Genomic DNA, 22,920 nt, shown 5'->3' on the forward strand with positions numbered 1-22,920 from the left:
GCTACTTTGGAGCAGAGCTTGGGCGGAGGGGGGGCGGGAAAGCAGACAAAGAGGTGACACCTCAAGGTCTGCACGATCACAGCTCTCCGCCGCCCCAGGCTTCCGCTCGATAAGCTACTGGACACACCCGCCCCTCCTCACACAGACCGTGGAAAAGCCCCCGAGTGGGAGGGCTCTCTCTTCCTCCCAGGAGCTCTTGGACACGACGCACAGACAGGGCGCGGGGAGCCGCTGCCTGCAAACACGGCTCCAGGAAGGACTCCACTCCGCAGGAGCCGCAGAGCAGAGGAGATGAGGGCAGCTTAGCTCCTGTGCAGAGACCTGAGCTGTTGTTGCTGTGGATGCTGTCTTTTCTGCACTCGGGGTAGGAGTGAATGTTGAGTTGCCCTTAGAAATGAAGCAGAGCACTTCAACGGCACGGGTGTGTGTGTGTGTGCGCCCTGGTGATTCTGGGAGACAGATCAAACCTGGGCTAAAAGAGAGGGGGCTTAGCCCTCTTCCATTTGCTAGTTCAAAGTTGTACAACCCATTTGTATCTGCTAGGCGGCGCAGTCGTCGTGCACAAAGAACGCTTTGAAAAGCGTCAAAGGCAAGTCATTCCGAGTTGGTCGTTTGTGTTTTCCGTTCAGACGCGAAATGCTGAAATGATCTCTCGGCTCCTCGGTTGTCATTTCTGCTCCGTAAAGGGATCACAGCACGCGTCGGCTTCCAGCATGCTGGATCGGGACACGATGCCGGGGGTTGGAGAGAGCGATGTCTTCCTCGTTAGTATAGTGGCAAGTATCCCCGCCTGTCACGTGGGAGACCGGGGTTCGATTCCCTGACGGGGAGTAGCTTTTCTTTCACCTCCTTAGAGAAATGACTGCCTTTCACTTCTCTGTTTTCTTTCACAGCGTCGTGCACCTTTTCATTGCTCTCGCTTTCAGAGCCTCCGCACGGCACACGACTCGACATCAGGAAGCACATTGAAGTGAAAGCAGGAAGCGCTGCGACATGCACTGTGCAGATCCCGCCACACTAAGAGGTGAGTGGGTCTGTTCGATGCACAAAGAACGCTTTGAGAAGCGTCAAAGGCAAGTCATTCCGAGTTGGTCATTTGTGTTTTCCGTTCAGACGCGAAATGCTGAAATGATCTCTCGGCTCCTCGGTTGTCATTTCTGCTCCGTAAAGGAATCACAGCACGCGTCGGCTTCCAGCACGGTGGGTCGGGACACGATGCCGGGGGTCGGAGAGAGCGATGTCTTCCTCGTTAGTATAGGACCTGTCACCTGTCCCCACCTGTCACGCGGGAGACTGGGGTGCATCAGGACGCGCCTTGAAGTGAAAGCAGGATGCGCTGTGACATGCACTGTGCAGATCCCGCCACACTAAGAGGTGGGTCCAGTGGGTCTGTTCGATCACAGCGCTAGTCGAATCCCCAATCCCCTTTTGTGCCTGGCGACAAAAGATGTCTGTTTCCGCCCGGTTTCGAACCGGGGACCTTTCGCATGTGAGGCAAACGTGATAACCACTACACTATGGAAACGATGGTAAGATGTGCCCAGCGGCCCAGTGCTGAGCTTCGCCAATGCGATTCAGCTGCTTCCAGTGCCTTTATTGGAGTGCGCTGATGGACCGTGCTCTCTCTCCAGAGACCAGCACGCCTGTCATGGACAGAGCAGGAAAGGCGGCGCCACATTCTACAGCCCTCTCCACGCAATCGACGAAATCGGGCTACTGAAGTGGAGAAAATCGCCTCTCCAGAAAGTGCAAATATCATCTTGGAGACTATAAATCCTATTGCCGAAGGTCAGCCCTGTCTACCAGAGTAACCCTCCCACAGCGATGATCAGCTCGTCTCACACGCGAGAAGTTTCGGTTGGAAACAAGCGCCCCCTCTTCTCGCACGTTTTGCACGTTCGAGTAGTTTAAATGCGGCTCTTTCGTACACGGTGCTGATCTTTTGGAAAGCAGGAGGCAAAACCGAGTCGAACCGCCTGGGTGAAAACCAGGAACCCTAACCGCTAGACTATATGGCAGCGAACAACCATGCTGTTCCCGGCATCATGCAAGCAAACTACATAAATATGAGAAAACACGCAAGAGAGTTGTCACTCAGAGTGTCGAAGGGACGATGTATACTGGGGCTCAGTTGAAATGCAACGTCAGGACTTTTCCGAATTATGTCACACGAAGAGAGCACAGCCCTTTCCGCCCTGCCGCGTGTGTCTCGGTAACTCGCTGTGATCGTATAGTGGTCAGTACTTTGCGTTGTGGCCGCAACAACCCCGGTTCGAATTCCCCCCTTATAAAATATGGCATACGTCAGGACTGCCTATTTTTACACATACAATGTCAGGGCAGATCTTTCCTTTTTAGATGTACAGGCATGCATTACCATGACATTGTGTGTTCCACAGTTACAACAATATGTTATTGATGTTTTTGTACAAGTGATAGTTACAATTATACATATAAAACAACCCTAATCCTACAAATACATAAAGTCCTACTCCAGGACCCAAACGCAGACCTCAGCCATGTGGAGATCTATCGTCAGGATCTTGGAACAGCAATACTGACCCAACTCCGATTATAATTTTTTGGCTTATAGATATGCCAACACCCGGAATGTATTGATACCATATCCCCAGAAATGCTCCTCAGGCCTAACAAGCACACTGTTGGTCTTAGGAAACATCAGACACAGAAACGGTAACAACATCCTTCTTTCTGTTCACTCAGTCTCTGGTGCCGTGGGTCGGTGAAAGTGCGATACGCGGATCCAGCGATCTCATCCTGTCACTCAGATGGCACAGTCAGTAGTTGGTGGCACTTGATATGGTCCCTCCCAGCAGGATTGCAACGTCTGGCAGGGTATCTCTTCTTCACCTACACCCACTCGCCAGGTATCCGGTCGTGTCTCACCTCTACTGGAGGTCCCCAAGCGTCCGGCACCTGTTCACGAGCCCTGTGCACTGCTTCAGTTAACAAACCTACAATACTTTAATAGAGAGTTAGTTAATTCATCAGTGCGTTAGCCAAACTTGGCCTCCAGGGAGTTTCTTTGGCTGCCCGTGATGATCTCAAATGGGCTCAGTCTCACAGTTCTGTTTGCTCCAGCCCGCAAACCGCACAGGACTGCAGGTAGAGCATCTACCCACGGTGTTCTTTCAGTTGATATTTCCTTAGTTGGTCTTTCAGACTGTGGGTGATGGGGGCAATGTGACTTCTAACTTACCCCTAGTGAGGCAATTACAGCCTGGCACACCTTCCCAGTGAAGTATGCCCCTAGATCAGTATCCAAGGGGAAGGGCAGTCCGTACCACGGGATCATCTTTGTCATACACTTGGGTATGTGCCAGCCCACATCCCATCATTATACAACCCCACATTTTTACACATTTGTTCTAACCACTATTAAACATCTATTAAAGCCCTCAACCTGAATTCTCCCCTTTCCCCAATAGAGGTTTCACAGGGGTCTCAGACTCCCGCTCTCCCAGTGCCGCTCGTCTGGCATCTGCATCTGCATGGTTGTTACCTTGAGTTACTGGAATTCTTTATTTATTGTGTTATTTACACCTTACTCAAGCTGCTTCTGTCGGCAGCTGTAAAACTACAAATCAGTTCAGAGACAAGCCCAGTATTCTTAACTGGAGTCCCTGCCGTTGTGAGAGAATCCTATTTCTCCATAGCCATCCAGAATAGTGGCCTACATGCAACAAATACATACATTATATACATATACAGTAACCCTTTGTCCACACTTACATATAAAGGAATGGTTGATCCATCTGAGGAAACCCCAGTCTCAGCACCTGTAAGAGAGCTTGTTTCAAATTATTACAGGCGGCTTTTGCTGCTGGAACCAAGGCAATCTTGTCCTTGTACTGCACTCCCCCCTTAAGCAGATCTGTTAAAAGTTGTGCTCACCCCGTAAAAACATTGCACCCTGGCCCTGTTAAAATTCCACAATGCTCGACACAAAAGGGCCTTATTATAACTGCTTAATATTAGACACTCTAAAGCTGAAGCAACTCAGACTTGTGGGTTTCCTCGTCAGGGGAAGAACTCAGAATACCATCAACATACTGAGTGATCACAGTCAGTTGAAGCCACGTGATACCCTGTTCTGGATAGTCATTCTTTGTAATGCATAATATTCCAACCCAATAGATCTGGGATAAAACCACCCATTAAAATCTGGTACTCGGCAAGTAAAACCTGCTGCCCCAATACTCCTGTGGCTTCCTGCCGTCTCCCCATATACATTACTCTATAGCACACTGTTGAACAGAGGAGTGAAACAAGCATGACAGTAGTGCTCCAGTATCCCCTAACAGAGAAACCAACACTCCATTAACAATACATTTTTATCCACTGGACTGGGACAGACCTAGGGAGGCTACAAGGGATTTACAGGATCTAATCGTTAGGTAAACAGATCTTCTCACAAGACGTTTTTCTCCCCAGTCTCGATTCTAAACCTACAGCGTTTCAGCATGTCTGGTTTTGAGACATTCGAAAAAATCCAAATTGTTTCCACTATTGCAACTAATTGTATAAAAATACAAAAACTGTTTATCTAACTACTTTTACGTCCACCTGTACTGTACTTATACGTTTCAGACGCTCTTATATTTTCCAATCTCCTTACAGATGCAGCCATTCAAAGTGCGCGGTACAGACACGTACCGGAGGTAATTGGCTACGGCGTCGTGCATCGTGACGCGCGATGACGCAAAATACCGCGGTGCGTGATTGGTTGACCGACAGGGGCACTCGTGGTCCGTTGGTCTGTCGTAGAAAGACTTACTGTAAACGTCTTTACTGTGCCCGTTGTAGATATTGAATTTTACCACTGAAGGGAAATCTTAGTAGCTGAGCATAAAAAGAATAGGAGCTTACTGTAACGCGTGTGAAGGCCATAAACGATATTAATTTTGGAACATAAACATACAGTATATAGCTGGTCTTGGTACTTTAAAGAAAAAAATACACACCAGTATTCCATTTCTCCCTAAACATTGTAAACTTCGAAGTCTTTAACTAACGTGATACCGGAGTCAACAAGCATACTTTTAGAATTTGATTAAAAGGGAATATAATATGGAATCGCGTATCTCAAGAATTTAATAACGGTATGATTATATCCATGTACTGCGACAGGGCTCTGTAGGGCTGTTTCGCCTACGTGTTCATGCGAGCTGTCTTGTAGCCCACTGGTCTAGGTGCGTGACTACCAACTGGCAGGTTGTGTGTTCAAATCCAGCTGGTGCTGGACTTTTCATTTTTATTTATTTATTTTTTAATCGCGTAACATAAACATATTACCGTATGCAAACTGTACTGTATACAGTATGAATATGTATATTTAATGTCTTAACTGTGCCCATTTAAGTATTGAATATTCATATCTAATTTACCACTGAAGGGAAATATTATTACATGGGGATTCAGTTGTCTGAAAAAACGCGTTTATTTCGGGCTGAAAAACACGTTTTGAAAAGTGTGCTGTTACTGCCCCATAACTTACATGGGGTTGACCAAACTTGCAGAAACATGTTTATTTCTGCTGAGAAACACGTTTTGACCCTTTCTGCACACTGGGGTTAAGAGCTGAGTGTGTGGGCTCTTCTGAGCATAAAAAGAATAGGAGCATACTGTAACGCGTGTGAAGGCCATAAACGATATTAATTTTGGAACATAAACAGACAGTATATGGCTGGTCTCCGTACTTTAAAGAAAAAAATACACACCAGTATTCCATTTCTTCCTAAACATTGTAAGCTTCGAAGTCTTTAACTAACGCGATACCGGAGTCAACAAGCATACTTTTAGAATTTGATTAAAAGGAAATATAATATGGAATTGCGTATCTCAAGAAATTAATAACGATATAATTATATTCATGTTGCAAAAGAACTGCAACGGACATAAAAACTCCCTTGCTTTTAACAGAGCGTTCCATAATTTCTAACTTCGAAAATGCCAGGTGAAAGGATTTGTAAACATATTTTGTTAAAGCAAGTCAGTTTTTTCCGCAACATATAAAATACATTTTTCCAAGAAAGTTTAGCCTTTGTCACTAATGAAACCACTAAATAAAGACATAAATATAGAAATCTTAAGATTTGTTTTATTTAATGTTGGTAGCAGGATGAACTGTCAGAGTGTATATTTTGTTGCAGAGTTGCTGCAAGATGTTAACAGTGAAAAAGGTATTTAGAAATGAGTTATTTCAAGATGAAAAAGAAAACATACACGAAACATGGTTTCATTATGACCAGAATCGGTCTTGAGATATTTTTAACTTGATTTACAGTATTTGAAAGGTATGTCTTAACACCGATACTACAGTGCTTAAGTACTGCTCACGTATATGTTTCTAGGTTTATATTATGCATTTCATACGGTCAAATTACTTTTTGAGCAACTAATAAGAAGCGCGAAACGGTATGTGTTTTAGTTTCGTTTTGTGCTGGGACCTGTGGATTGATTAGAGATATCAAGTACATACAAGTCATTTTTTAAATGTTGTAGTTCGTCTTGAAAAAATGTTACGAGTACATCATCTATCAACAATTACACAGGTTCTGTTTCCATATTGCGGATTTTGGTTACGTAATATTATTTTCTAGATTTCACGTTGTGAATATATGATTTGGGCAAACAGAGCCGCAAAGAAGTACATTATTGGTTGTTGTTTTTTTTTTTGCAGTTTTATCTAGAACAAGTGATGCTTAAACCTTTGTCTGATTCTTGTGAAACTATCCACACTACAGTTACAGTACCTAGGAGTTGACTTCAGTGATGTCACTGATGGGATGTTTCTAAAAATCCATCCTCTGTAAAACGTCTTCTCTAGTTGTCCTGCATATGTATTCGCTAATGAAGCTGTGTGTTCTGAGCCTGGATCTCTACATTTCTGTATGAACCAGCTTAGAGGGCTAAAGACAGCTTGTGTTTAAATTGAGTGTAAGGCAATTTATGCTTCTAAAGTCATGGTCAGCATTTATTTTTGTACTGTGCTGTAAACTTGTTCTGTTAAAGTCACATTATTTTATAGCGTTTTTATAGCGTTATCAAATCCAGTGGCGCTGTGTGTTAGTTTCCTGACTCCCATGTCACATGGTCTGTGATTGAAACCTGTAAAACCGGTTTAATTCATCACAGCCAGCACTCTTCAGGTGTGAAGGTCTTCTGCTCAGAATGAAACGCTAAAATGTTTGTGTATTTTCTAATGGTAGTGGGGGCAGGGTGTGTGGGAACAGGTTTGGTTGAAATTGCATTGGAGATCTATGTTCTTCACACCTGAAACATTTTCTCTGAAAGCATTTTCTTTGCAGTTTAACCGATCTTGTTACAGCATTTTACAGTTTACTATTATTAACCATATTAATTTTAAGTGCTTAATGTAAAATCTTGTAAAAATATATTTTCATTGTTCAAATATACATTAAGTCTGACTATCATATAATAAGTTAAATACAAAACTAAAGAAAAAATAGGGTTAAATATAATTCAAAATATTTTGCTAACAATGTTAACTGTTGATGAATAATAAAATGTATTAACTAAGGAGTAGGATGGCACAGTTGTTAGTATGTTTTTTGTTTTGTTTCTTTTTCATAAATACAACAGTAGTACCTGATGTCTCAGTGGCTTTCAAAATTAAATTATGCATGCAAACCTGTGAACTAGAAAGATAACTAAGATATCCATCCATTATATTCCATAATATCCATGAAATATATGGCGCTGAAATATGTGTGACGCAGTGGTGGCCTGACACGGTGAGGTGCCCTGGCAGCTGTATGATGCAGTGGTGGCCTGGCACGGTGAGGTGCGCTTGCAGCTGTGTGGCACGGTGAGGTGCGCTGGCAGCTGTGTGATGCAGTGGTGGTCGGGTATGTAGAGGTGTCGTGCGAGGCATGCTTTTTGCACGCATGAAGTAAATCCCACGATCGCTTTTGAACTTGGACAAAGTACTTCCAAAGGAGCGCTATGCGCAAAGATTTAACAAGCTCAACCCCCGCCGACGATTTGTTGTGAAGAACATTCAAGTTTCACAGACAGAAGCAGCACGCCAGCACAGCCAACATTAAAACGGAGGGCACACTACGATTTGCATTGACACAAAAGTGATCTGGGCAGACGTCGTTCCCTGCATAACGCAAAAAGTGGCAAAGCGCTTTTGGGTTGAGAGGACACAAGAAGGTTTTTGTTTTGTGCCTTGATGTCAAGCTGAGAAAGTATCTTTAAACACTTTGCTTAGTTTCTCGAGAGACTGCCAAAAAGCAGTTTTCTCCCTTCCGTCTGAAGCCAGCTGAAAGGGGGTCTCGACAGAAGCACCTGGAAGCGGTGGGATTTGAACCCACGCCCCTGAAGAGACTGGAGCCTTAATCCAGTGCCTTAGACCGCTCAGCCACATGACCCGCTGCGTGCTGTCTCTTTGTCTCATTACTTGCCTGGAGGAAGCCGGGTGGGTTTTGCTCTTGTCGCCTGACTTAGTGGCGTTATGACCGTGGAACTGACTGCACCTGCTTTTTCTGAGATGCTTCCCCTCTCATGGCGAGATCTCAACTTCTTTAACACCTCTGGATAAAGATCTTCTGTGGAGCAGGTTTCAGACCTCTGCGTACAGCACCCTTGATGTCATTTTATTTTTACAGCAGCCGCATCTGGAAAGTTGTGTCTTTTACGTTTTATTTGAACAACAAAACTACATACAATACAAACAAGAGCACATATAACGTATCAAGAAAACCATCAAGGGCACATGCTATAATACAATTACACTTTATGAAAAACGATTACACAAAGGTATTCGGGTTTGCTTGAACCTTTAAAAAAAAGTGATCTGAAACTACCCAGCTTACAATCTCTGAGGTAGTTGTCACTAAACTCGGACGTGATGTGCCACACATGTGCCGTGTGCCTTTACTTTTGTAAAAAAACTGGTATCGGGAAAATTAAAGTCGAAAACCAAAACAGTAACATATTTAAGAGTAAATGCCTCCTAATAGCTAGCAAGCGCTCCTAGTTAGTAAAGTTGTTTGTGTCCCTGCCTGTCACGCGGGAAACCGGGGTTTGATTACCGACGGGGAGACAGCTAGTTTTTTTAATGTCCAGATTCCAGTCTTTAATGCTGTGTGTGAGAGTTTACGTAACTTTCCTTTTCTCACATTTTCTGACGACTATTCCGAAGGAGCGCCCTGTCAACTCCTAATACTTTTCAAAAATCTGCCTGCATGTTTGATTAGTTTTGTTTTACTTAGAAAAAATTCAATATCGATCATAACTAAAGAAAATTATGATCAGAAACAAAAACAAAATGTTGAAGATGCAACTCGATCTTGAATCAGAGCTGGGTGACATGGGCAAACTTGTCCTGCACTGATCAGACTAATTGAAATGGTCTGATTCAGAGCCTGTGCAGCTTGTGCTAATACAACAACACCAGTATTGAACCCTCAGCACCATACTGACTACTGAGCACAAGTTCAGCTGCTCTCCAGCTTTGTTACGCATGTTTTTTTATTGCAAATGGAGCTGATCTCCAGACAGTACAGTGTTAGTCAGCAGCCTCTACTAGTAATACATCGCCCCTGTCCAAAATCTCTAGGTAAAAAAAACACATTTTATACATTTGTCTGTTTAAAGATATAATCTCTTTAAAAAAGACAAAGGGTTTGTGTGTCAATTGTTTCGAATTAATTTCGAACGCAAAGAAAAGTAGTTTTCTTCCTAGAAATCACACATTTGTCGCATCCTCCATACTATACTTCTCTCTTGTAGTAGTAAAGCATTTTGATTTAAACTGAACAATATATTAAATGTTTAATCTATACACTTACGATTAACATAGGCAGCCTTGAACGGATTGCGGAAATCAAATATACAGATGGATTCAGAGTGTGCTTTCCAACTTTTGTGTAACATTTTCCTTTGATAGGGCGGAGTTGTTTTTAAAATCTGGATTAAATAAAAAGGAGTGACGTCAGTGTAAAACAGCTTTCCTTCATGGGGAACAACAGTTGTGTTCCATATTTCTAATTATTTTGGTTTCAAGATAGCAATTTAGTATGAAACATAAAAGCCAGCTGGATAAATCTGTTACACGTCATTTACAATGGTCTTTCAACTAATAGCCCGTGCAGGGATCAAACCCCAACTGTTGTTGCGAGTTGCATAAGGCTCTGCAACATGCAGATGAGAAACTAACCTCCGCTTCTTCATTATATACACAGTGAGCTATATTTGCGAGCCTACTGCCCCCTGCGGGCTCTGTATTTGATTGCGGTACAAGACCGGCCGTGGAGGTAAAGTGAGACGGGTGTGTACATTAAAAGGCTCATAGCGTCCCTGGGAAGGCTCAAACCACCACCCTTTTTGTTAACAACCGAGCCACAAAGACTCATGTACAGCTTAACACTCCTCGGTCTCAGTGAAAGTGATACACTCCGTAAAATTTCTGGAGAATCATTTGTCAGTTTCCCTACGGGATTAATAAAGTATTATCTATCTCTCTTAAAGGAAAATCGCCAACAGTGGCCGATATCTATTAGAGTTTTTTTTCATTCTATACTGCAATTTCTGAAGGGTACAGGCTTGGGGAATTGGACCTTATGGTGAAGGCTGCGGGCTCAGCAGCAGCAGAACCTGATCAGTATTGGTTGACTCTGATATACTTTGACAACTTAACTTCTGGATTTAGAGACATTTACCTTAGTGTCGGTATACTAAGATGTTTTGGTAACGAGGAAGGAGGGACAAAGCAAATTGGCAGAATGTGTGCTATTTTGTTGACTACAAGTCCTCACATGCCAGAGGGTCAATATTAAAAAAAACGTAACAGTATAATCTCTTGTACTTCACAATTTAATAGTGTCTGTTACATTGTGTCTCACACCTCAGTGTCAGAATTGTGAGACGAGTATGTAATCAGGAGGGAGGGCAATAGCAATTCAGCAGAAATTGCATTCACCTTTTCCCAATGCATTCTCACATGCCATTTTCTCACATGCCATGCTCAGAGGGTCATATTTTTAAAATGGTATCATAAAATGTCCTGAAGTTCAGGATTTTGACAGTCTGTTATATTGTGTCTCACACCTTGATGTCAGAAATATGAGATGATTTTAAAATCAGGAGGGAGGGCCCTAGAAATATAGCAAACATTGCATTTACCATTTGACAATGTATTCTCTCGTGCCATGTTCAGAGGGTCGTATTTAAAAAAAACGGTACAGTACAATGTCCTGAAGTTCAGGATTTTGATAGTCTTTTCCATTGTCTCTCACACATCTGTGTCAGAATTTTTAGACATTTTTATAACCAGGAGGTAGGTTCGATCACCCTCTGCTCATCCTCAGTTAACCATATAGTCTCATATGCCATGTTCTAAATGTCCCATTTAAAACTGCTATATTAAAATGTCTTGTAAAATGCAAGAGTTTGAGACTTTTTATGATCAGAAGGCAAGGTCGTGGAAAATATGCAGGAAGTGCCAGTGAATTTACGTTTTGCCTTTGTCTTATTTACTCGTGGTATAACATGCCAGTTTGTTTTATTGTGAGTTGTGTTTCTGAAATGTGTTTCATACAAAAATGCAATTTGGACAGTCTCTACTTACATATTCCCCTTTACTGAGGAAATGTACAATAATACATCCGGATAAGTATTTTTAAAAATGACTGTAGAGAGCCATCTACAGGCGAAAGACGACATAACATCACAGCAGTAGCATTTAAGATGGAACGAAAAACACAAAGCAGCAGCTGGCGAATAAGAAACCAACTTAAGCCTCGTTAATGCAATAGCATTAGGTGAGGTGGAAAAATATTTCTTGCTCTGAATCTTAACATTTTTATAGGAGGTGTTCTAGGACCTCTTACCTCAGAAAAAAAACTGCCAGTACATCACTTATTTCTACTCCATCAATAGAAGCAGTGTTATCAGTACTGAGGCCTAAATGTACAGTAGGTCCTATCATCATATAAAAAGTCGAAAGTATCGACTGCATTCAACTGATAAAATGTATCTTCTATGAGAGTTATATCTTTATCCAAAATACATCAGAAACAAATGTGCATGTTTTTTTGGGGGGGTCCTGAAGACTGAGACTCAAAACTTTTTTTTCCTTCTTTCCAGGAGGAAGGATTATTCAGATGCAAACATTGTCCCAAAATCGATGTACTTTTCAATGATATTCAAATCCTCAAATTCTTCATCTGAATGTCGATATTGAAATATGATATCGTACAAATTGTGGTTTTCTTTTTAAAGCAAATTTTATGCTTTAAATTAAATAAATTGTATTTATTATGAATGTGCCGGAATTTTTTCAGTACTTTAGAGGGTTCTGCCATTTTAGATGTTATGCTGTTCCTGTCTGATTTATCAAATGTGTCATTTAAATCTCCCGTCATTTCTATATCAGCCTGAAGGCCTTGAAGTAAAGATTGCAATTCATCCAAAAATGCAATTCATCCAAAAAAAGTTTCCCACTGGTGATACATACAAGGAAATGAATGTACATTTTCCCCCCAAATCAACAAATTTAAAATCAAATACCTCCCTCATTTGCAGGTGGAGAGAATAATATCAGAATAAATACAGGTTTAAAAGTCAGGAGCATTGATAGTCCTATTTTAAAATTACACTAAAATGCTCACAATATATTAAAAAGCTCTGTAAAATAATAAAAAAATTAAAAAAGGTAAAAAGAAATAATACACAGTTATAAAGCTCAGGAATTATCAATGGGAACTTACAATGGGTTGATATGATTTAAAAAATAAAATATTTGAAAAAATCCACTTACAATATGCTAAAAATGGCAAGAATACTTAAAACAGGTTTTAAAATTTTAAAAAAATAAAACAAGTTAAAAATAAATACTAAAAGGGTTTAAAATTCAGGAATGTGATTGGTCAGATGCTTACAATGAGTGTTGCTGGTGTTTCGTGTGATTTACTGAAATGAAAAAATATTCAATTTAAAAACGGCAAGAGCTCGTATGAAAAAAAAGTTCTTAAGTATCTTTGTTGTAAGAGCTGCACCAGAACTAGTGTATTCATATACATCAGAAAAGTAGCTGAACGTGACTGGTTTATATTCAGTTATATGCATTGGGGACGAAAAGGAGACTTACATGGATTTTATTAGGTTTTAGGAATCAGAACATTTATTTTTACACATTTATGCCTACGAGCAGAAATAACTTCCTGCTTTCAGCGCTTTTATTGTTTCTGCTTGTAACCTCGAACAGAGAAACCTAGTACTGACTCACAGAAACGCCCCGGAGTTTCTGTGTTTCTGGGATTTAAGAGGGATGTACTGTATGAAGACAGTAAAGGGAGTTTTTTTTTCCCGCTGTAGAGTATGAAGGCGGTTTGATGAGTCTGGAGGGAGGAGACGAGCATTCCGCACGGGGAGCGCAGAACAACAAGTTTCACCTGCAGCTCGCCAAGTCCTGTCCTATATAACCGCTGAGCCTGGGACACACTGAGTCTCTAACCAGTGTTTGAGATGTAAAGGGTTAAACCCAGAAGTCGAGAGTGGAGTTTTTGTATAAGTGTAAGATTAAGGGAATAGGGTTTTGGTGGGTTTGGTGCACAGCAGAGGTTTCGGTTTAGGTAAAGTTTGCTTTTGACACATTTGTAACGGCCATGGCGGCCTGTAGAGTCGGCATGCACCGTTACTTTTGCTCACTTTTGGTGTATAAGGGTGGTGAGGGTTCGGCTCACTCGGGTGATATTTCACGGTTGGACTTTTCAAGGAAGGTGTTACAGAAAGGATTAAGGCATTAGATGTCAAATGCTTAATCACTTTGCTGAAGGGAATTGGTTTTGACATTAGTTTCAATCGGCGAAGTTACTGGAACAATTTTGGATAAAAATAGAGTAGAAAAAAAGATGTGGGCCTGATTAGAATGTTTGAATGGCAGAAGCTGATGGATCTTTCTAATGTGGTGTGAGCCTGGTCAGTACCTGGATGGGAGACCTCCTGGGAAAAACCAAGGTTGCTGCTGGAAGAGGTGTTAGTGGGGCCAGCAGGGGGCACTCACCCTGTGGTCTGTGTGGGTCCTAATGCCCCAGTATAGTGACGGGGACACTATACTGTAAACAGGCGCCGTCCTTCGGATGAGATGTAAAACCGAGGTCCTGACTCTCTGTGGTCATTAAAAATCCCAGGGCGTTTCTCGAAAAGAGTAGGGGTGTAACCCCGGTGTCCTGGCCAAATTTCCAATTGGCCCTCACCAATCATGGCCTCCTAATAATCCCCCCCTATGAATTGGCTACATTACTCTGCTTTCCTCCCCACTGAGAGCTGATGTGTGGTGAGCATTCTGGCGCACTATGGCTGCCGTCGCATCATCCAGGTGGATGCTGCACATTGGTGGTGGTGGAGGGGAGTCCCCATTACCTGTAAAGCGCTTTGAGTGGAGTGTCCAGAAAAGCGCTGTATAAGTGTAAGCAATTATTATTAATTAATAGGACTGTGATTGTTCGCATGTTTAATGAGATGGTGATGAAGGAAGATGTTTTGACATGGTTGTCTAAGTATTGTTTAGTGAAAGGTGAGCTTCAGAAAGTCTTGGATGATGATGGCATCTGGAACTGTGCATGGAGAGTACCTGTTTCATTGCATGAAGACAAAAAATGGTTATGGTGGATTTAAACACATTCCTTCTTTGATTGGATTAGGTGAAAATAGAGGCCTTGTGTTCTACCAAGGGCAGCCAAAACCGTGCAGGAGATGTGGGGAGCTGGGTCACTTTGTGCATGCCTGTACAAAGGTGGTGTGTGTTAAGTGCAAGGAAATTGGACATGCATATACTGAATGTACAAGCGTGAGGAAATGTAATCTCTGTGAGTGTGAAGGTCATGTGTTTAAAGACTGTCCAAATTCCTTTGCAAATAGAACAAAACTGGGAAGACCATTGCTCTTCCAATAGCCTGCCACCTGTGGAGACTGAAAGTGCTCAAATGAAATGTACAGAACAGAGGGTGCAGTCTAAAAGAGACATTGGATTTAGAAAATGATTGAACTCCGAGTAGAAGAGTGAGGGAAGATCATTTTCCGAGTCCTCAGGTAGGTTCTCCCATGGGTTTAGATGTCTCTAATATATGTGATCTTACTTACCAAGCTTTAGAACCAAAGACTCAAGGAGGGCAGGTGGTGAAATATCCTATGGATTGTGGGGGTGGTGGAGGAGGAGACAATTAAAGCAAAAGGGGGGGGGGGAGGCCTGTTGGGTAGGTGTCATCTACTGAATGATTGTAGCCAGAGCTTTTAGTCTCCCCTGGTCCTACTTTAAGTATGGCTCTTAATATTGTGTCAATAAATGTGAGAAGCATTCGCTCCAAGTTAAGGGCAAGGAATATCCTATCATTTGTGAGGAAGGTAAATGGAAAAACTGGGGACATTGGGCCCATCAATCTGGAGTGGGTCCAAAGAAAATAAATCTGATGGTATAGCTGTTCTAATTAAAAATAAGATGGTAGAGGTACGTCAGCACCTTGTAGTGAAACCAGGGAGAGCACTGGTGGTGTATCTGGGTTTCATGAATGTCTAATTTAAACTCTTAAATATATATTGTCTGAGTTGCTCACATGACAGATATGTCCTAATTCAGGAACTGAGTATATTTATTGGGATGGGAACCAGTGGTTTTAGCTGGGGATTTTAATTCTCTTTTAGAAAGAGAAGGCAGAATGAGGGGCGAGAGGCGGGTCCAATTTGATAAATCATCAATATTATTGCAAACATTATGTAAAGATTTTAAACTGAAAGATGGCTTCAAACTTCATAGTCAGGGGAGGGCAGGTTTCACAAGGCACTAGTCTAATGGGACCCAAGCCTCACGCCTTTTGTTTGATACGTGATTTTACTTGCAAGACCACAGGCCTAACCCCTGTTTTTTTTTCTCTGACCATTGTCTGCTGTCATGTACAATTTCTATTCCAACAGCTGTTACTGTGGGGAAGGGTGTGTGGAAGCTCGATATTTTGCTTCTGGAAGGTGAGGAAGTGACGCACAGGTTCAGGGAAAGATATAAGGAATGGCAGTCTTTGTATGACCTGTTTGGCACAAGAGCACAGTGGCCAACCCGCTCTGACCCCCAGCTTCTCTCCCTGTCTGTGTGACTCATGGAGTTAGAAAGACTACAAGCTGTGCAAACTTCCAAATCTGTAACATCATTTCAAGGGTGTATGATAGATCATTCACAAGATCAAATGGCTGTTTATTATTGTAAGAACTGTAGTTCACTACTGTTCTTTTGACTCTTGAGCTTGCATTATACAGCCGTTGAGTGCATTTTGAACCTAAGAGATATCCAACTGATTCAACCTGTCTGATGAATGTTAAATGGGTTGTGACTTTTGGCAAAGTTTTTTGCAACATTATTTGTTTCATGAATACCATTCATCTCTATAACAACTTTCCTGTACCCTGAACATATGTTTTAAATTGCTTGATCCCATTTGGTGCAAACTTTCCATTGTACTCGTAATGTGTTGTTTGCATTAGGAGTGTGTTAAATAAGCAGAAAAGAAGCCCGTTTCTTCTACTGCTTCTGATCTTATATAGTGGTCAGAATCTCTCATCCAAAAGCTGATGAGTGGGAGGGGGGGAAATTAGTGCATAAAAAAACATTAAAGAGCATAAGGGTTTTCATCACATGGACTTGTTTGACTGTTTAGGATTAATGTTTTGGTGCCAGATCAATTAAAGGACAACAACCAGAAACACTGGTTCTCAGACTGAACGCATTCTCCTTCAATAATCTTTTTTACCAACAGGTGAGTGGAGTTGCCATGGGCACCAGAATGGGACCCAGCTATGCCAATATCTTTGTTGGCTGGGTAGAAGAACGCTTCTTCGCTTCCTACACTGGCTATGTCCCTGACCTCTACAAGCGATGTATTGATGACTGCGTCAGTGCCGCCACATGCTCCAACGATCAGCTTAAGTGCTTCCTGCACCATTTCACCAACTTCCACCTGTACCTCAAATATATAGTTAACATATCTTCAACTACTCTTCAGTTTCTGGACATCAACTTCTCCATCAACTACCACAGACTCTCCACTTCTGTTTATTACAAACCCACAGATTCACACAGATATCTTGTATAGCTCATTTCACCCCAAACATACTAAAAATCTCTCCCTTTTTCACAGTTCCTTCGGCTACAACAAATATGCAGCGACGACATCGAATTCCAGAACCAAACCCTCAAAATGAACTCCTTTTTCATCAACAGAGGATACCCCAGCAGTGTTATTGACAGGGCCCTTGCCCGAGCCAAAAACACCCCTCGGACCATCAACCCAATCAGGAACTCCCACCGTAACAACCGCATTCCTTTGGTGCTTCCCTAACACACTTCCTATCCCCAGGACTGTTAACGACAACTTTTCCATCCTACAGGATGATCCCTCTGTTGGGGCCCTCTTTTCTGACCGCCCCATCATCTCATATCACCAGTCACCTAATCTGCACAACCTTCTTGTTCACAGCTCCCTTGACCGCCCTCAGCAACCATCCACACCAGGTACTTTCCCTTGCAAAAGAGCTCGCTGTATCGCCTGCAAGTACACATCCAACACCACACTCATTCAAGGCCCCTCAGGACAATTCTGGATCACCCAGATGGCATCTTGTACCTCCAGCAACCTTATTTACTGTATCTCTTGCGTAAATGCCCAGTTTCTCTCTATATTGGAGAAACAGGAAGGAGACTTGGAGACCGCTTCAGAGAACATGTCAGGGCTATGAAGATTAAAGATCTCTCCAAAAACCACTGTTTCTCATTTCACCTCTGATGGCCATGACCACTCTAATCTCTCCATCTGTGTTCTCAAAGATGGTTTTCTGAACTCATACATTAGAAAGAAAACCAAAACCAAACGTATCCTGCAGCTAGGATCACACCTTACCCCTTCTCTAAACGAAAGACTACTATTCTACTAAATTTTCTCCATTCATTGGAAGTTTCATTTCACACCTCTCAACACCTATTCTGACTTCACACCTCTTGATTGGCCTCTCTTTCTGTCCCCTGCTCCCGCCTCTCACCCCTCTTCCCTCCCAGCCTTTGTTCTCCCACTACATTACCTTTGCCTACTGCCTTCTCTCTCTCACACCTGAGTGAGGCTCCACGGCCGAAACATTGTTTTCTCTCTTCTTTTTTTTCAGCATGGAATAAACCTATTACTTGTTCCTTAACAACCGGAAACAATATCTTCGGTCTTTCCAGAGCTGTAAGTAGTCATTCCAAGTTTATTAACTTGTCTCTGTGCTTGTATGTACTCTTCAATAGCCACTGATGTTCTGTACAACAGCTATTTTTACAAATAAATTTGCATTTTTTTGGACTTCTTTTAAAGAATTGGCACATTTGGCAGAGCGGCGGCTCTGTGGCTAAGGATCTGCACCTGTGGCTGAAAGGTTGCTTGTTAACATCCCACGGTCGGCAGAGGAATCCTACTCCATTGGGCTCCTGAACAAGGCCCTTAACCCCAACTGCTGCAGGGGTGCCGTATAAATGGCTGACCCTGCGCTCTGACCCCCAGCTTCTCTCCCTGTATGTGTGTCTCAAGGAGAGCAAGCTGGGATATGCAAAATAGGAATTTCTAATGCAAGAAATTGTATATGGTCAATACAGTGATCTTATCGTATTGGCACATGGTAATCTCCAAGGAACAAGTAATAGGTTTATTCCATGCTGAAAAGAGAAGAAGAAAACTGTCAGAAATCCTCAGTGAAAAGGTATGCAGATCCTGTGCAGATGCAGGAGCAAGTAGTTATTGAGACAGGCGAACAATCCAGAACGAGATTGTTAGGTGAAAGGTAGATCGAAATACTGGAAATACAGAGAGAAGCAAACAATTCAAAACAGAAGGTAAGGTCCAAGGTCGAGAGGCAAAAGGGAGTTCAGTAACCAGTAAGCGAGATTCAGAGTAAACGCGAGGTAGTGCTCTCAAAGAGAAGACTCAATACCGAGTAGCGGGAAGCGGGTTTGAATGGTTAAAACAGTGCTTTGCCGCACAGCAGAGCATGTGCTGGTGGATTAACACATGTTATTATTAACCCGCTGCTGGTACTGGTTAGTTATTTTGTGAGTTGATCTCCCCTGGCTGGTGGTCGTGACAGTGACAGAATGCCGTTTTGTGATTGATGCTATATCAAAATATAGGGTCCCTCAAAAATTAAACACAGAAATAAGAACATTTAATGGCTTGTACATCTGTTGCACTCCTACACTATTAACATCCATTGGGAGTTGAATTTCAATTATGTTTCCACTTCATTCAGATGTGTTCCCTATTTTTCAGATTGTTGGCAATGCCACATGTTAAAAGAGGACAGAGGAGTAGGAGGCCAGACCTGTGGTCAAGGGCTGGTGAAGTAGGGAATGAGATCAAAGAATTTCTGAAGTTTTCTAAGCTAGAAAAAAAATTAGGTGGCATGACAATATGTGGTCAACACTGTCAAACAGAGTCCTTGGAGAGGATTGCTCCAGCAACAGGAAATGGTTATCAGTGATTTGGCATGAAGATAGAAAAAAAGTAAGAATCCAAGTGCTTAGGGCGCAGAAGGAGGTGAGTATTGGTAAGGATTCCAAACCAGATGACAGTACACAATCTATAGTCCATATTTCAAGTCAAAGTGAGGGACATAGTTTGGAAGGCAACACAGAGCTCAGAAGTTCATCAGAAGATACAGAAGATGCATGGGCTGCACACGGCAGCACAGACAGTGGTGACATGTTTGAAGGAGAAAAAATCTGTGTAGAATCAGAAAAAAAGCCTGAAGAGCACAGTGAATATTCCCAGGGGGCAAGCGTGCCTGGGACGTCACCTCAGGATAAAAGGGGATTAAGAAAGATTATGTCTGTGCCTAACACTTTCCAAGTATGTCTGAAGGCTGAACGATGGAGAAAAATACCACCTCTAAAAGGTAAATCTAAACTAAGATGACCATGGACCCATATGTTATATAGCGAGTTCAGGAAGATAAATCATTGCTGCCCAATAGCCTTCAAATACCAATACATCAGGAAACAGCAGAAAAAAAAAACTTTCTGATGATTACAACAGTCTGTACTTTCAGTTCCTACCCTTCAGTACCTTCAGTTCCTGTAATGTAAAATACATAATGATAACAAGACACAAACCAATGGGCAATGATGACATCACAATTGATGTTGTACGAGTAGGGAAAATACAACACAGTGAAAGGGAAACAAAATTTCGACAGGCACGTCAGCCTTATCGTTGAAAGATTGCCCGTGCCCTCACAAAAGGAATCAGCAATGTGTACTACAGGCAGCTGAGCAGAACTCCGCTTGCTGAAATTGCAGCAGGCAATTTATCTAAGGCTCACAAGCAAGTATTAAACACTTCAGCATTTACTATTCGAATACCACACTTTGTCAAAACACTGCCGCTTCTTAAGCTTATAAGTAACGGTTTTTGAGCACGCATTGTGTTGTTAATGCTTATATTAAAAAAAAGCATAAATTCACATAATGGAATTTGGACTGAACAAAGTAGTCCAGCCCCTTTACAACATTACATACCCACTGATTAAAGCTTAAAACTACAGCAGCAGGAGAAACAATAATGGCAACAACATGTTTGGAGTTCGGCATTTCATTTATTCTGCGGAAACATCGTATGGGAATGAACTGCCTGAGATAAAAGAGTAATTGCGGCTTCAGATCGTTTTACAGAGCATTGCGTTGTTCTGTTCATGCTGACTACACGCTTTAAATTTGTCATTTACTGCAAGCGTTGCTTTTCCAGGTTTTTCTGAAATTCCTCGCATTTGAGCCAGCACTAAAATATTTCATTCCCGTCGCTGAATACATCGTGGAAACGGTATTTGCAACGGAATGCTGTCACACATGAAACCTCTTTGTTATTCGGTTCTGAAGTTTGAAAATGAAAATAAAACGGGGGTCACCTCATAGGCTTGAAAGAAGTCCAAGCAGCATAAAAACCCGAGAATTCTCACAAATTGCATTGTGCTGCACCTTTCTTCTGCTGCTGTTATAAATCAGCCTTAAACATTTGAATGCATACCTTACTGCTGCTAATCACATTCACGTGTTTACGAAGCTTTTTTCTGTCCGTTAAGTTTTTGCTAAGCAGTTTCTCCGTTTTCCTCGTATTGTGATTGTCAGCGAGCACAACAAGACTGAAACAGTGTAAAGGCAGGTAAAAAAGACAGGGTAAAACGCCTGATTGTCGGTAGTGGGATTTGAACCCATGCCTCTATTTGGAGAGCGAAACACAAAGCTTAAAAGACACAAATCGGTGAATTTGCGGTTTTAAACCGCTCGACTATCCTGAAGAAACGGGTGCTGAGTGAACCAGTCGCATCCGATTTTCCGTAACTTTAGGACGATTGATACAACTGGACGAACAATTTGTGGCGTTTAGCATGACATGGAAAACGGTACCGGAGCATTCGGGTCCGGACTACCAGACTCAGAAACAGTTTTTATCCCCGCACTATCGAACTATTAAACTCCCAGCCTCTCTCACTCTCTCCTCACCTCTCACCTATGACCTGAACCTCACAGTGCCTTCTTTCTTACCAAAAACCCAAACACACATTGAAAATCTACCTCTACCTTACATGTCAAAAAGCTCACTCCCCATCATTTCTATCCCTTTATTCCATTCTTTTGATGCATGTTTTTGCACATAACCTGTTACCTTTTTGTTGTTTTGCACACTGCCCATTGTTTTTTTTTTGCACATCGGCTGTTGTCTCTGTCTTTCTTTTGTTATACAATTGTATTGTTGTTGTGTTTTTTTCTTGTACTACTTATGTCCGAGAGCTAGCTAAATAGCATTTCGTTATACCATATACCTGTGTATGAGTATAATGACAATAAACTTGGACTTGAACTTGAACTTGACATAGTCTTGCAGGCAGTATATTATTTTATCGTTTACTCGTTTAAAAAAACATGGTCTTCTTGTTCCTAAGTCAGATTTTTAGTGCTTTCGAACGTTACTTCCAACCTGGACTGACAGCTCACCCGATCTGTTTGTGATCAGACCATGGAGTCGGGGGCTGTACCAAGCGCACGTTCCTTCCCAATGCTGAGGCGATCATTCGGAAGATAGGTGTGAAGAGAGACAAGCTTTGTCGACTAAAAAACAAGGCAGGATATGCAAGAATATTAATCACTGGCGACAGTTATGTTCTCTTACTATTGAGACTCCTACATTGCAAGTTTTCTTGAAGACTTTGAAACAGGCATGGGTGGGGTTTGAAACCACAATCTTCAGTTTACAAGACCGACACCTTATCACTTGGCCACTGGACCTTCGAGAAAGCATGGGAATAATGTTGTTCAAATTATTTTTTTCTGAATCTGGTTTACATCGCCTGGAGGCAGCAACAACAGTAAAAGGGATACTTAACAAGGAGATACGCTGTAGCAGTGCGACTCCAACAGATGCTCCTGAAGAGACTGGAGGTTTAAGCCAGCTCCTTAGAGCGCTCGGCCACGTTACTCTCAACAGCGGCTCTTCAGCTCTTGTTGTTTGACCTAGTGTTTTTATAACGCGTGGAATTGACCGCAACTTCGTTTTCTGAGATGCTTTCTCTCACGTGGTGAAATCTCGACCTCTTTGGCATCTCTGGCTATAGTTCTTCTGTAGAGCAGGCTTTCACACCTCTGCTTATAGTGAAGTCATTTTATTTTTACAGGAAGACCCATTCCATAACGATCTCTCCTGTTTTAGAAATGCTTCATAAGGCGTGTTTGATTCAACGGACAAACAGTATACTAATTGTACAATGTAGATTTATCCGGCATTCATACTGGATTTGAGTGGGATTCTGAAATACTTCTTGCAAAGGTATGCAGACTTTCTTGAACCTATAATAAAAAAACAG

General features: G+C 42.1%; 1 long non-coding RNA gene across 1 annotated transcript; it reads left to right on the top strand.

Annotated features, from left to right (window-relative positions):
- Nucleotides 1-18,094: 18,094 nt before the first annotated feature.
- Nucleotides 18,095-19,229, top strand: LOC148665285 (uncharacterized). Its single transcript, XR_015936555.1, has 2 exons — nt 18,095-18,260; nt 18,387-19,229. It is a non-coding gene; the product is annotated as an uncharacterized LOC148665285 (long non-coding RNA).
- Nucleotides 19,230-22,920: the final 3,691 nt, after the last annotated feature.

This window comes from Lepisosteus platostomus, chromosome 5 (assembly GCF_059453375.1).
Source record: "Lepisosteus platostomus isolate fLepPlt1 chromosome 5, fLepPlt1.hap1, whole genome shotgun sequence".
NCBI lineage: Eukaryota > Metazoa > Chordata > Actinopteri > Semionotiformes > Lepisosteidae > Lepisosteus > Lepisosteus platostomus.